The following is an 18025-nucleotide window of genomic DNA, read 5'->3' on the forward strand; positions in this document are numbered from 1 at the left end:
GTTTGTATATACTCTAAAGCAGTAGATGGCATGCTCTTTCTTGGTGTATATCCAAACGATTTAATTGCCTCACCATATGCAAGAGGTAAACGGTTATTGTAACTCTCAAACAACCCAATTTTTCTTAATTGTCATACAATTGAAAATTTTGGCTTAAAATTTACAGTGATATAAATGTCATCGCTAAATTATTACTGGTTATCCTAGATGAATGTTCTAATATATACACTAGAGCATAACTCAGGTATACTTTGATGCATCTTCACGAGCTTGGGATATAAATTCCAAACAAGTGAAGCTGGCTAGAAACTTCAAAACCACATCCAGGGTCCCTCCAATCTTAGGCTTTTGATTTGACTCTATGATCTGTTAGGATCCCCGCAAACTTGGTGCTAGCCCAAGAGCTGCAATTCATGTAGCATCGAGACTCATGGACACCAATGTTTATTTGCATGTGTGTTTATGGGAAAAGTGTTTCGTGACTTTTAGGAGGTAGTTTATCATCATTGTTTTTAAGATTTAATTATTAGGTATTTTTACGCAAAAAAAAAAACAGCTTTTGTCAACTAAGTAGACGAATTATACTAAAAAATAACTTAAACAAGTTAGACGATTTTAAAATAAAATAACTCATTAATCGTTAATGCCCTTACAAATAGATTTAAATCATTTAAATAAAAATTGATCTGAGTGACGGTGATATGGATGACGTTGATGATCCGATTGATGTTAATATCGATAATGGAATAAGCTTACTCACGGGATTAACAGCAACATATAAAGGAGATTATGATTTTGAAAGGTGATAGAGCACATAATTTTTTTTCCTTAATTAAGTATATATTTTACTTGCCCACTTTGAATTCGATCACACTTGACAAAATGCATGTCTTTAAAGGTCTTAAGTAGTTCGACATGTATGTAGCTTGTTATTTATCTCCTTAATTATAAGGAGAAAAATGTTTAGTTAATAGGTTAATCTCCACGTTAACTATTAAAACTTATTGTTCTTTAAATTAATATAAAAGTCGATTCACATAATATGAAGGATGTGAGAGACTTTTTTTTTATCAGCAAAAAAGGTATTTGATCATTATTTAATATTCTTAAAATTAACATATTTGTTATTGAATCAATTAATTTAGTCCCAACTATCAATTTTATTTTAAGTCAACTATGATTTCATTTTATCTCTAAATTTTATAATCATGAGTTAATTTGGTTTTCACGTTTGAGAATTGATTAATATACATTAAAGTTAGATACTAAAATAACTTGAAGTTAACAAAATTATACATTTATAAATTGATAGACCCCAACATGAATAACTTAAATATCGACCGTTACCAAATCCAAAAACTGTTTTTTCATACTTCTGGTACTTGTTTAATGAAATATTCTTTTTTCTGTTAAAAAAAGAAATAATTCGATATTTTACTATTTGAATTAGAATTTAATTAGAACAAACTAGTAATATAAATTTTTTATACTGTTATTTAATACTAAATTATTATGTATTGTAAGATTATTATTTATTACAATAAATATTTAAAACACCGTACCTTGCTCCTGAATCTGATTTTCTTATTAGGTTTTAATAATAGCATTTTCCCTCTCTCAAAAAAGAAATAATAATTGCATTTTCCCCCCTTAGAAAGGAAAAAAACTGAACGATATCCCGAACTAAAAGTGGTTTGGGTGGCAACATGTGGTCACCATTAGTTTGGCATGCGAGACACTCATACATCTTTTGATACCGCAAGACAAATGAAAGACACCAATAAAACTAGAACAAAAAAGAGAAGACATTGAGTGCATTATTAACTCAAATTAACCACAATTATGTTGTGGTTACATTACGTACGTAGCCCAATTCACTATCTACCCTGGAAGTTCAAAGCAAACAAATATATTTATCTGGTTCTCAAACTCAATTACGAAAAAGGAAAAAAGCACACGTGGTTTCTAATCAAAAGTGAATCTTCACTTTTCATGCCACGGAGATATAGATATTAATATACATATTTACGACATTGTTGAGTTAAAAAAAGAAAAGTATTTACAATATCATGTATGTGACGTATGAGATTATAATATATTATAAGTGTGGAACGTGAGGCAATGATTTATTCAACTTACTTATTAGAAAACTTTATTGCAGGTCATGGAGTAGTGGGTTTAGAGGGTAGACCAGAGAGTGCAGCATTGTGAGATATATTGGGTTTTTTTTTTTTTTTTGTGAGAGATCACATGTTGTACTTTATGAAAGATTAATTTTATTTATAATACATAATTATTATTAAATATTGATTTAAAAAAATTTACATAAAAATGAAACATAAATTTAATTTCCTGATATGTGAGTATAATATGATCGTACATGATTGCACCAAATATATGACTTAGATATATTCGGTTTTATGTGGAAGAGAATAAGGCAAATAGAACCGCGAGGGGGGGCTTGCCACTGCCACTCCCTGTCTTCAAAGATATTGATGTCGGTAACGCACTCTACACTCCCACGTGTGCTACAAAATGTGTCTCTGCGTTTATCAATATTATAATTATAATTACAATCCACAAAAGTATAAAAAAGTATTTAGGTCACTATGTCTAGATTTTGGTTTCGTTCTGTCTAAGAAAATGTAAGAGGAAATGAAATTGCCCTCGTTAAGAGCGAAATATATATATCACATATACATAGATTAGTATAGGAGTAAAACTTTTTTTTAATATTTAACATATTTTGTATGTTCATACTCGAGCTCAATATTACTAGTCAAAGCTTGAATAATTCTACAAAAGTTTATTCATGTATTCAATAACAAAAGAATTAGATAAATCTGCATTATAGTAACAAAAAAGTGTTTGTACTGTATAATTTGAAATCAACTTGATTCTTTGGACTTTAGGATCAAAAGATGATTCAATCCTAAGATTTTTTTAAAAAAAAAAACTCATCTTAAGAATATTTATAGAGAATTTATATTTACTTAAAGATATAAATACTGGAATTTGTGAGTTATCGAATAAGAGATCATTAACCTAAAAATAAAGAGTTAATTATATTAACACTCGCTAAAGTTTTGTTGCATTACACATAATATCTAGGCTTTTTTTACCCTTATAATGACCTCACTTACATGGTACACGGTGTAATATTATTTATACCTTAAGAGAGATGTGTTATGTGTGTAACATTAAAATGGGTGTGATCGATTGTAATATTATTTAAACAATTAAGGGAGATTTATATAAGAATAAAAAAAACAAGAATATTTTATGTTATTTGATAAAATTTTGGAGCTGTCAGTATAATTTACTAAAAAACAATGAGAGATCAATAACTCTTATTTACTTCATCATCTTCATGCAGTTTAAAAGTGACATAATACGATAACACAATTCACATTTTACTCAAATAAACCCAAATATTAGTTAATGTTGAATAGAAGGGAAATATTTTAAAGTGGTGCAAGGATGTTTAGTTCACAGTTACATCTAATTAAACCCACGTTGAAGTTCATCGATCTATAACTCATTAATGTTCCATTTGTGTATTGGACAATGCATGCCTATTGGATATAGAGTTTAAAAGGCATGCAATATATTAATATAAAACTTTTTTACTCTATTAGTCTATTCATAAATTATTTTTATTATAATTTTTAAAATAATTATTATAAAATTTTACATATATTATAGTTTGCAACTAATATTTGAAAGACACAACAGAAATATACACAATTATCTTTCATTTAAGAAAAGTGCTCAATAATGAAACAAAAAATTTAATTTTTTTTTTCAAAAATATTGTAAACTAATCCAAATTATTTGTTGGTGAGCCGTGAGCCCAACAATTAGCTGTATATAAATTCATCATTACGTTATTTATACTTTTTCAATATATATAGAATTAAATCATCATTTGTTTCTATGGAATAACAATATAACAAAACAAAAAGCAAATAACCTTGAACAATCTTCATCCCCGATCCAGGGTAAGAAGTTCTTGTCAAAATCATTGTCAGTGGGCGGCCAACAGACACGGCCCTTAGTTTTGGCCTGTCTTAATGCAAACTTGCATGTCTTCTTGTATGGCTATTCATCAGTATCAGCTGCATGCACATCCATAATTAAACTGTTTATTACACTCCAAACAAGACTCAATGTTCTGAATTGATGACCTAGAATATGCGATGCTTTTTTCTTTTTGAATTAATATGGTATATTGATTCCCGCATAGGCATGACAACTCTATCCAAACCTAATGAGTACCTGCAAAAAATACAAATGATGGATATAGGATAATTACCCAACTTAACTGGTATGGACTCAGGTATGAATAATTTCTCACAAATTTTAATAATTTTGAATGCGGATAGGAGTACCTTAGTATTAAACTCTACTCATATCCATAGTAATAATAATAAGAAGAAGAAGAAATAGATCACATTCCTTAATCCATTAAAAATAAAATTAAAAATACCACATTTTTTTTATTTGCTAAAATATAAATTACATTCTTTAATTGACAAAAAAATTATTATGTTTATATAGAGATGTACTGTGATCTTTATTAACTTAGAGATATATCATGTTTCTTAATTAAAAAAAATATTGCCTTTCTTAAAAATACAATAGTAATTAAATTAAAATCTCAAACAAAGGTCTTTATAAAACATAGTAATAAATATGAAAAATGAGAAAAGAAGCAAATAAGAGGATTCAGATCTCCTAAAGTTGAAAAATAACAGCAGGAAGTGCAATTTAACTTTTTACCACACTTTTTTTATTAATATTTTGTTTAATTAATAATTAAAAGTATGTGTTAACAAATTAAATTTCACTCTCAACGGTTATTTTTCAATTGCAGTGGATCCAAATCTTTTTATGTGCTTCTTTTCTCACTTTTAGGACACTAGTTAAAAAATTTAAAGTAGAATTTTTTATTAAGATGTGTGAAATTTTATTATCCACAAGGAAAGACACGAAAATGAATTTTTCCGGGTATTTGTTTGACAAACTGTTGTCTCTTAAGATCATTTTTTATTTTTTTCTATCATTATAGACAATATCATCTTTCTTTCTCTATCTATACACAATTTCCTCGTCACGACAATGAAACATGCCAGCCCTAAAATCAGGAAAAGCTTAGCTCCCACGTTTGAGCAATTGAGGCCGGTCACTCAGAAAATAGAACTTTAGCCCAAAAGCTCTACTACAGGGTTCAAATGATTATTTTTATGTTTTCTTATAATCTTATTATGAATACCTTTTCATTTTAATTTTTTAACTAATATCTTAAGAATATTGATTAGTAAGATCCTATATTTAATAAAATTTTGCTAATTAATGTCCTAAAAAGAAAAAAATATTTTATTGAAAATCTTATAAAATGCATATTAAAATCTAAGATAATGCATTTTTTTTACATTCCAATACAAAATCATTTTTATTTCCTTAATATATTAAAGAACCAGTGAACACTAGTTAGCATTGCCACTAATGGTTCATTAGTCCTTTTTTGGTCCAATTTTATAGTCTTTTTTGGTAGCCATTAATGGTAGGGACTCAACTACAAAATTTGTAAATCTTATGAATTTAATCAGAAATTTTTAAAATGTAATATATGTTGTGCGTGTGTATATAGTAATTATGGAAACTAAACATATAATAGTTAGATATAATAATATATAGTATCGTTTAGTTGGTCTGTTGTAGACGAAATTAATTACACGAGATCATAAATTATTCTAGTATTAACTGATTTAATGATTTGTTATGAATATAAGAGCATGTCATCATTCACACACACAATTTGAACGGTTTAATATTTAAATATATTTGCATTGGATGATACTTGCAGGAGAAGTAGTAACATTCTAGATTTCGATTACAAGAGACCGAGGGAGTGTTTGTTTGTATATAAGTATATGATGTCTGTATGGTACATGCCTACACATACAAACAAATACATAAAGGACAAATAAGCATCAGGGAATAGTGAAAACTGTGGTAAGGGCACCCAACAACTCTGCGTACCCATGACCAAATTATTAAGCAGACAAAGATACCATTATTCACCCAACATTCATACTTTCTCCATATCCCAATATCTGATCCAATACACAATCATATGATCTCATTTAATTTTATAATTAATTTCTTAACGATCATGTGTATGTATATGGCCAGGAAACCCAAGCCAGCCTCACTTTCGTGTTTTTATTTTATTTATATAGTAATAATCAAGTATGTGTGTGCATGTGGTATGGATTGGAGGGCACACATTGTCAAACAAATTTTATGGAGAGAATTAATAAATACTAGTATAATCTAAAACTTTGGCGACAGTACAGTTGTAAAATTCATTTAGAAGACGACATAGATTGCGAGGTGGGAGTGATCGATCGATTTGGTGAGATAAATAAGTGAAATAATTAATAAATACTAAAAGAGAGTATTAAATTATCCAAGTTTTAGAAAAGCGATCGACGAAATCTTCAAGCAATACCAAACTTAGCAACCTGAATCAATAGTTTTTTAATCGGACCTGGCTGTCAAACCAATCGAAGCTAATAACTACGATAGATAAAGATGAATTTTGAAAGATTCGGTAAATGTGTGGCAATGAATAAAGTGTAGGCTGGTGGCATATTTATGTTATCATATTATTCTGGTAACTTTTTCTATTGGATCCGTATTTTTATAGGGATAATTGGGATGTCACCTTCCAAGGGTGGTGCCTAGGTAAAAGTGTAAGCCCCTTCACATATTCCATAAATCCAATTTTTGACATTAATGAAATTATTAAACAAAAACAAAATAAAGATTACTACTTGAATCACAAATTCCTTCATAATAATCACCCAGCACTTACATTAAATAATGTTGAATTGTTTCAACTTATCTTAAATTTAAGTTTTAGATACGTTAAATATTTAAAAAGATAAATTTATCTTTGAGTGATAAATATTTATTGTTGAATTATTTCATTAACCTTTATTGAGTGTGCATTATGGCACACATATATTTGAAATTCTTAATAGTTTGAAATGATTTAATGTAGAAATTAATTATCGTAATTTTTTTTTCTTGTGTCAAAGATCATAAGTATTTTTAAATTCATAAGGGGTCAAAATCATCCTCACTTAGAGTGAGTGATTATTGTTAGTTTAAGAGAATCAAACAAAATACATGTTCTTCCATTAAACATATTGTTTTCCTACATGTAAATACAATCGAGTTTTAGACTATTGCATTAATCTTATCAATTTACGTTAATCAATTATCCTGGTTGAAATTAAGTCATTACAAATTTGAGTTATAAATCAATTTTCTTATTTGAAACTAGTTAAAAATATTTTGAAATAATTACATATTACTCTCTCCATTTCACCTAGGTTAACTAGTACCCCCTCCATTCATAATTACAATATTCTTTTCAAAATTTTGTTTGTTGCTTTTTATAAGATCATTTATTAATTTTTAGATATATTAATTTTCTTTTACATATTTTTACTTAATTATTCTCTCTTCAAACATTAATGACGAACAAATAAGTGGATAGAGAGAAAATAAAAGAACAATTTTAAAATAATAGTATAAATAATTAACAATTTTAATGTGATAACTACTTTTCTTAATGAGCATGAATTAGTTGAAAAGATCTTATAAGTAGGGAACAAAGGAAATATTTTTTTGGAAAACTATGTTGTTAATATAATTTATTAATCGACTTAGTTGATAATTAATATTTGTTGAAAAAGTAACTAGTCATTTTTATTGAAATCTTTCTTTCAATCATGTCTTTTTGATTTACAATACTTAAATATTTGACTTTATTTAAGAAATGAGTTCAACTAAACTCGAACCAACCATAGGAGAATACCTAATTTAACTATAAGAGACTTTATTTAACAACTAAACTCTTTGTTAATAAACTTGTTCTCTAATATTACATTATTTATTTTAATTTTAATAATATATTTGGTCATTAAATAAAAAATTAAATTAACTAATACTTTTAAAACTATAATTACTTAAAAATATATATTTTCATCTAAAAAATAAAATGTATATAAACATATCATTTAAGGTTAATCAAATAATTATAACAAATGATTTTATTAGTACTTTTAATTTAATAAATTAAATTAACAAGCTTAATTTATTTTTTTACTTTCAACGAATTTTCAGTTACTTTCTCCGAACAAATTAAGTATACGTTTAGACTAAAATTTATAAACTTAAATTTACAAACTGAATTTGCAAAAGTACCGAGAGTTTTACTTCTCTCCAACTGAATTTCCTAGCAAAACACACCCAAACACCCAAACTTAGGTATGTGCGGTGTAGTTTGATACAATTTTGACTTATGAATCAAACAACAAAGTTAAGTGTGATGGTAACTATTTATCAAATTCTAACTAAATTAAATCAAACTTTTTTTATTTGATTTGGTTTGATTGTTGCAGTTTGAAAATTCTACTAATAAATATTAAAAAATGCTTAAAAATTTTGTTATAATTAAATAAAACTTGAATAATTATTAGTTCAACAATGAACAATATAAATGATCAGCTTAAAGTTTCAACTTGAATAATAATTATTTAACTTAAAAATAAAAAAATATGTAATACTTGCTTTTAAATTTCAATGACTAAACTTAAAAAAACATTCATAACATTTGCTTCTAACCATATATAGAAACTTACAAAAGTAGACATCCAACAATAAAATAATAATTACAACAATAATTTAAAACCATAAAAGCTAGAAAAAGATTTCTAACAAGAAAATATTAGATCTCCAACAATAATATTGTTGTTTCATGAGACAGGAGAGAATAAATGACTAATTATTAAGTGTTTTACTCTTAGATTTAAATTTAGAGTAATTACATATGTATAAAATTAAATATCATATAAGTATATGATTAATATGAATTTTATATTAAATTAATGAGTACGATCTAGTTTAGTTTGGTTTAATTTCCTCAATCAAACTAAAAATCAAATCGAATTATGTGATTTGAGAAAAAAAAAAAGGAAACTAAATTAATATTCTTCAATTTTTTAACGGCTTACCATTTTTTAGATCAATTTTTTTATTTTACCCTTGATTTGATTCTCAACTCTTCTACCCTAACTTGATACCTAAAGTCATGTCAACATTTCACTATCCATGAGATGGTACTCTCAATATCTATTAGCTTGTCGTTTCAAAAGCATGCGTGAAATACTGTCAGGAAGTGTATAGCAAAGAAATCTCCCAAAATCATAGATAATTAAGATGGTACTAGTTTCGGCTATGTATCAACTTCCCGAGCCTTTACTTGACAAATTTAACTTCAGGAATTGATTTATATCTTAATTCACTTTACTTATTAAGTACATTTAATTGAAAATTACCTTTTTAAGAGAAATGATTTTTTGGTGAGATGAATTTTGAAGAAGCTTAATAGAACCCTATTAGGAGGGTAGAAAATCGAAATATAGACGTGGAAAGCATTGCAATGTTTGAATTCGCATAATCACACTATACGATGTGGATGAGTTATTAAATTATCTTAGGGATTGAGAATGAGAGTTTAAGGATTAAGGAAAAAATAAATATATTTTTTTATAAGAGTGTTATAATTATAATTATGATTATTAATGCTCTTACACTCTATCTTAATATTTTAAATTATATGTGAATAAATTATTTTTTCATTACTGGTATGTTTTTATTTTGTATGCTCTAATAATTTTATAATTCTATTTTTATCAAATTTAAAATATATTTAACATATATATTTGATATTTTAATTTAATTTTACCATGCTACACACGCATAGTATACTAATAAACGATAAAAAAAATACTTCTTGTCAATAATATTACATTACTATGCCACTGTGTTATTTTGTGTTCAAGTACTATATATTTATGTCACCTTCCAAAGTGGAAACTATCCTATAGCTTAATAAGTTAATTGACAGTTTGATACGAATTGTTGTAATTACTTATAACTATAATATGTGGAAAATTCCTCCTTTGTCTCTGTTTTAAGAAGTTTGGAGTATAAAATCAGGAGGAGGAGTTTCTTTGACGTCTTGGTGTATGATACTATTGTAGTTTAGTAAGTTAATTAATTAAGTACTTCATAATGAAAAAATTAAGGCGTGCATGCATCTTGTGAATGTATCTTTTAACTTTTTTAATTGGGTTAATGATAGCTATATAAAATTATACCGTGGGGCTAATATGATACGATAAATACAATATTACTATTTAATTCAGCCATCATTGTCGAGTGGCATAATTCTGAATCGTGGTTACTACGAGTTCAAAGTACAGCAGGATAAGAATTAAGTTAAAGAAATGATTCTCAAAAGCAATTAGAATTTGATGGATTTAATTAATCCCTGTTTATAAATATACAAAAATAATATTTATCTCATAAATAGGATTGGTTTTTATTTAAATTTAATATTCTTAACAATTTATAAATACTTGTCTAGATCAAAATTATTTATCCTTGTAAAAATAATTTTCACTTGATAAACTCTCTCTTAATTAATATAAAACGAATTCGGTATTGAGCAAAATTTGATTAGAAGACAAATATATATAGTTGAATAACTAAGTAGTATAATGAAACTCAATCACATGGTAAACACAATAATTTTCACAATTATTAAATAATCACTGCATAGCATAAAACAACGACCTTATATCAATTAATTGTCTTGTTTCATTCAATCGGCTTTCGTTTTCCTCTTTCCATCACGAATTAAAAACAGAATAATGGTTGTTATGGAAGAGTGTGAATCGACATATATGATCACAAACACAAAACAAAGATAGGTGGTGGATCACTTCTTCTAAACAAGTTTCTTTCTTTCATTAATTAATTAATCATTTAATGTCGTTTAATATATTATAATAATTTCACACTTATCTAAGGCTGCTCAGAATGATATATTAATGGCCACTGCAAATCATAAAACTACTTTTGCAGGTGAATTTATTAACTTGTTGCATACAATCCGTTTTTGTTTTCTTCCTTCACAATATAAATAAAAAATTAAGTGTTTGTGCAAGAAAGACCGTGGAATGTATAATCTCAAACACCAAAAAAGCTAGGTGGGTCATTTATGTTAATTACATTTTCTCCATAAATTAATGCTTAACTTTAATACAACTAGAATTATTTCGCATATATATAAGGCTGGTCAGCATAATAAATTAATGAAGCTTTTATGTTCTTGACCCCATCTCAAATTACCAATACCTTTAAAAGCATAGTGTCATACTCATACGTATGAAAGAGAGGAGATGCCTGCGCAGCTTGTTCATGATGTGCATAGAATAATGATTAAAAACATACAAAAGCAAAGCTGCTAAAGTTGGTTTTAGCATTCAACATGATGCGATTAGGATTCTCAAACACATGCAACTTATTTAAGACCTTGTCCTTTGCAATCATCTTTCCCAAGTGTTCAGGATCCCCAATCCAAGCACACTTTCTCTTATGCTAATTAAATACACACTTATTTGTATTCTACTTACTTAACTACTTAGCTCATCCAACTAACTTAAAAAAAATACAAGGCTTATTATGCCAACAAATGAGATCTCTCTCCCTCTAAACAAACAAAGGAGATTCATATATTCCAAACCTCCTTTTTATTTTCTTCTTTCTTTAGTTTCTCTTTATATTTTTAATATAATAAAGATGAATTTCATTTATAATTATTTCTTTGAATTCCCCCTAATTAGATAATGCTACTCAACCATTTATTATAATTAATATATATATAAACTTTAGTGAGGCTAGCTTGTATATTTAGGTTTAAGGTGAATTATAAGATGAGATCATTAGAATTAATTAATATAAATGATTAAAATTATTATATATTTTTATTATTTTCATATACAAAATTCACTTATTAAATTGTGATAATATATAATTACTTTTTACAAGGGTCATTATTTTGATAATTTTGGTCTATTTTAATGTTCAATTATAATATTAAGATGTATATTTTAATTAGCTTTAATATCATAGAAAAAAAAATTAAAGAGAGGAATAATATAATTATTAATTTAAGAGAGATCATAAAAAAATGAAGTCAATTATTTATGTTAACTCATTGGTAAGTACACCAAATTAAGTAATAAAGTAAAATAGAAGTCCAAGTGTCGAGTTCATAGGAACTTTGTTTGTACTTAAATTGGTGTTCCCAATTTTCAAGCAAGTAAAGGAGTTGAGAGATGGAAAATTAAAAGTAAATTGACATAAAATTAAACTAATTCTCTAAATCATACAAGAGCAAGAAAAATAAGCACTTTGGAAGTTGTGATGCGAAGGTTGATTCAAAATGTGAATATGTTGGGGCCTATCTTCCCAAAACTACTCTTAATGTAATGTTAATAATTTTTCTTTATTTAATATTATTTCAATTATTACCTACATCTACTCATTTACTCTAACCATGATCTCTTAAGTGAAAGAACCTAATTTACCTAACTTCTCTCTCAATCCCTTAAGAGAATAAACTAAGTAAATTGCATTAGAAATAGAGATGCATAAAACAATATCATTCCATCCCTAGACATGAATCATTTAGATGCCTAAATCCTAAAAAAGATACATGAATATGGGTGATTAGACCACAAACAGTGAAATTAAGCACAAAAAAAAAAATAATAATTAAAATAATATTAAATAGATAGTAAGAAATTATATCACGAATGTTTGGCTGTTAAGCTCCCAACAATGAGAGGTTTAACTTCTCATTGTCGTGAGAGACTTTACCATTGCAAGGGGTTGATGGGCACAGAAGATAGAGAGTGATGGAGATGGAGGGAAGGAATGACTCCTTAAGGTGGATTTCTTTTATTCCTGCACTAATCCTAACCTTTGCTCTCCATGAAAAGCTCTAATCTCATGGAGCTTTAGTATCTAGTTGTATGTCTTTTTTCTTTGCTTCCTTCTCCTTTTATAGGTCTAGTTAGCTTAATTTTTACGCAACCTCGCGCTGACCGAATATGGCAGTACTCTCGCGCTTAGCACGTGACTTGCTCTAAGCGTGCCTTCACGTATCAGACATCTCCATACTTCCTAGCGTTAAACGTCGGGCTCAACAGCTTCGGATCTTCAATTTGTTTTCTCGGGCTTTACTTAATTTTTCTATGGTAATTATTTACCAAGCACTATAAATTCACAAACTTGAACATTTTCTACACAAAAACTTAAATAATATTAAAATTTTAATTATTCACAAAAAAAAAAAGAAATAAGAGAGAAAAATTAACAATTCTTACATGATTTAATTTCAAATATACCTATGCACAACAATTATCAATTTATTAGGAAAATCTTAACTTTTAAAACTACCCATTGACTAATTAGAGGAATAATATAATTACTTTTTTCACATTATATTTCTTTTGAGGAGATATTAGTAATTCATAATATTGGTTTGAAGAGTCTATTTATAAGATATAAGTATTTCCCTTAATTATTAGCTATCAATAATTAATAACTTATTTGTTTACTTTTCTTATGAAGAAATAATATTAATAATTAATAGTACTTGATCTTACAATAAAAACTTTACTAACAAATATACTTTGATCCTCTCCCTCTCTGTGTGCGTGTGTTGTTAGTCCTTGTGAGAAGAAGAGGCCTAAAGTCATTGCTTTAATGACCTTTACCATGTGGCTGACCATATTAATTTTATTTTTTTTCTTTTGGGAGCAAAGCTTTTTGACACACAGTGACAATACTTCCATTTTTTAAGTGCTTATTAATTTGGGGACTTGAATTCGTGTCCTTCCTTACTAGTACAGCAATGGTAAATGGTGCAATCTAACAAATTTAATACCACTATCTAGGGGAGATATTAAGTATTCTTAATTTATAAAAAAAGTCCTTACAGTTTACAGATTTTATTAAAATAGATACACGAGGAAAGCTAGACAATAAAGTGTATATTAAATTTTATCTTATGCAAAAAAAAAAAACTTATTCATTTAAATTTGTAATGATTTTTAAATAAATATATTTGTTGAAAATATTATTTAAATTAATTTAAGTCGACAACAATTTAAATGGCGTATTTGTGATAGTATCTCGTAGTTTCAAAAGTTTAATTGCATTTGTACTTTTATTTTTTTGACTGGATACTTTAACTTAACTTATGTACCAAATAAAATACACTTTCACTTATGTGCAATTATAGGTTTTTTAACTCAAATTGTACACATTTATCTTTAGAGTTTTACAGATGTTAAAATTGAGTATGACACTTCCCTTTTTCATTCAATAATTGATAAAAATGTAACTAAAAAATAAGTTGGTGTGGTTAATAAATTCCAATCTATCTATATATCGAGTCGTATTAAAGAAAATATATCAGTCAACTTACTCAATTTTATACTATTTTTAAAAAATTATTTGATAATTTTTTCAAAATGTATTGTTAATTGAGAGCTCCTTTCTTATATATTATTTTACAGAAAAAAATAATCTAAAATTATCTGATATGTCCTTTATATATAAATATAAATAAATATACAGATAAACATTAAATTATATCAAATAACTTACATTAATTATTACATCGTTTAGTAATTTTCAATTAAATAATTTATCTCAGACTATATTGTTTGATTGAAAATCTGTTTCACATATATTATATTATAAAAAATTATATTAATCTAAATTTATTCGATACACCATTCATATACATTAAAATTAATGTATTATCTTTTTAAAACCTTAAAAATATAAATTATTTTCTTATTGTTGTTGGATGCTAAAAAAATTTGACACAAGGATCAGTGTGATATAATTATAATTTAATGATTGAATTAACAAAATTCACATTTAGATAAAAAAAATATTATAATGTGATAATTAGTATAAGTTGCTAGGGTATCATTTGGTCCCTTCTACACATACTTTCCATAACTATACATTAAATTTTAATAATTTGATAATTGAATATTTTGATATTAATCTCAGTTATCATACACATCAATTTTTTAATAATTATAAATTTATAATTAAGCAATCCTACAAGTGTCATTTACTAATATTTTAAAAAATTATATTTTTGTTGAATTTATTTATAAAGTATTAAATAATTTTAAATTTTTTATAGAAAATAGTATAAAACTAATCTATTTAACAAAAAAAAAACAATAATCTAAATAGTCATTTGTTTCATTTTATTCATTCAGAACCATGTTAGGTGATAAATAGTATAATATGGCAACAATAGAAAAGAAAAAGATAAGGATGAGAAGAGCAGAGAAAGAATAGTGAAAATTATGGTAAAGAGTGAGAGAATGGACCCACTGCTTTTGGCCCCGGCAGCCACCAAACACAACAGAAGCCCTCATTTTTGGCTTCCCACTCCTTTATTGTTCATCCCTTTATCATTTCATCCTCCAAATCACTCACTCATACTGTGCTGCCACCATACACAAACTTCCCTCCACTGCACCAATCACCACCGTCCATTCACCTTCATCCATTGATCTTTCATTCTATGATTTTTTTGTAAAGACAACTTGCCTTTTTAATAATAGAATATGAATAAGTAATACATGTATTCTTTGTATAGACTTTATAAAAGACTTTAGTATGAACTTTTACCTTCTTTGATAAGTGTGAGTTCTAATTCTCATAATGCTACTTTTCTTGCTTAGTAGGTAATCTTTTCTTGAAAGATCCCTTGGAGTTTAAGATTAGTGTAGTAATTTTTTAGGTGGGTGTTTATTTACAGTTTATATATGTTATGAATAGCGTTGTGTCTGACAGTGTTGGAGATCAGGAGATGCATGATGAAGCAGAATACCCGTGAAGAGAAAAAAAAATCACTAATCGTTAATAAGTTTGTTAAATTTTATTAAAAAATGTCTCAAAAATAATTTTAATTAATTTATGTAGACAATTTAAATTTTTATATTAATAATATGTGGCTATTAAACTAAAAAAAAATTCCTGAGTTTTTTTATAACATAAATCAACATCATCATCGTTTAGTGTTACAAACATATATTTTGTTATTTACTTTTCTCACAAATATTTTCTATAATTTTGTTCAAGACATATTCTATTATTAATACAGGCATCTCTCAATAAAAATTTGAATTCCTTAGTTTAACCTATTATAAGGGACTGGTCTTTTCTATATATATAAAACCGGACTCTATTGATATATATCACGTACGTTAATTTATTGTTTTGACATGTTGATATTTATTGAATTGAAATCGTCAATCAAAAAGTTATTAATATGTTATTATTTTATTACGGGATAAGGGTGAACACTATCGTTAAGTTGAGTTGAATTAACAGATTAAACTAACATGATTTAATAAGATTATTTGAATCTTTTTGCTGTATATCAAAGATTTTTCTACGTTAATTAAAAGCTGAGGAATTGAATGGCTCCAATGTCACTTTGATAGAACTGCCAGGTAGTATGTAATGATGTCTACACGTTGACACTGACGATAGTGTACCGTTAATCTAGTCTAGGAAATTACTTGGAAACAACCACCTTTTCAGAATGATTTCCCCCCCTTTTATATTGTTTTATATTTAAGCATTTTCTTGAAAGGAAATTAATTTAATTAATTTAGTCTTTTCCCGTATTTTCAAAATAATAGTGAAAAATCAAATTCATGTATGTTTTAATCTTTGAATTTTACTGAAATAATTTCGTGCAAAGTCTATTTATTAGATTATCAAATAAACAAGTTTAATCAGATATAATGAAATGTCTTCGTGTCTTAAATTTGTGTGTGTATACGCATACCAAGTTCATGAATATGATATTAATAATACCTTAAAATGACCCGTTGCGTGAGCTTTTTTTTTTTTTTTTTTTTTGTGTTTGTATATGTGTGGGTGTGTCTGTACATCATACATGCTTCTTAATAGCCATGCTTCTCTACACAATCAAAACTATTTAATCATGTTTTATTTATAAAATTAAAGTGATTTAATTTACTATTCATTGATTGCTATACTTGATATGACGAACTCAAAATACATTTTTAACGTCAAATATTACATTCTTAACTTAAAATACACTTAAAATACATTCATTATTGCTATTTTACACTGACAAAAAATAGAAAAAATTTTATAAAATTAATGTTATATTATCATTAATTAATTTATAGATTTTGTTATAAACCATTAATATTATAAAAAATATAAGAAAAAAAATTAATGTTACATCAAAAATTAAAATAATAATTATTTTGAAATATTTTTTTATACGGCAATTATAATAAAACGAAAAACTTACAAAAAAAATATTATTTGTTCGGAAAGTGGAACAAAATGACAAACACATACAATTTGTATGTGCTATTATATTAGTTCAACGTATATATTTCACATATTATTTTCATAAATAGAACTAGTTTGAAGATATAAAATATACGGGTATGAAATAATATAGATTCTTTCATAATCGAAAAAATCAAACATTCATAATTAATAATTGAAAATGGAATTGGATATTCGTACTTCGTAAAAGGATAGGACAAAAGTAGAATTTGGTCATTCAGTATTTTAGTTGAAAATTTCTTCACTGCATGAAAAGAATAAAAAAAATATAACATTATTAGTTCAATGAAAATGACCATTCGTATTATATATATATATATATATATATATATATATATATATATATATATATATATATATATATATATTAAAATAAAAATAGTCACCAATAATATGAATTAATCAGTATGAAATCATGGACGGATCCATGTATATAATTGTGTGGGCAACTATGTTCCCACAAACTTCTTAACCATTTTTCATATTTACATTCATGCATGATTATAAATTGGCTAGTCTTTATAATATAATTGTTTCCTGTTTTAGTTCTTATAAAGTTTGTCATATGATTTTGATTTCTATAAAAATTATTTATCAGTTTAAGTCAATAATGATGGTATTTTTCAACCCTTATAAATTGTAAACATTTTAAAAA

The sequence above is a fragment of the Glycine soja genome, chromosome 9 (assembly GCF_004193775.1).
Source record: "Glycine soja cultivar W05 chromosome 9, ASM419377v2, whole genome shotgun sequence".
Classification (NCBI taxonomy): domain Eukaryota; kingdom Viridiplantae; phylum Streptophyta; class Magnoliopsida; order Fabales; family Fabaceae; genus Glycine; species Glycine soja.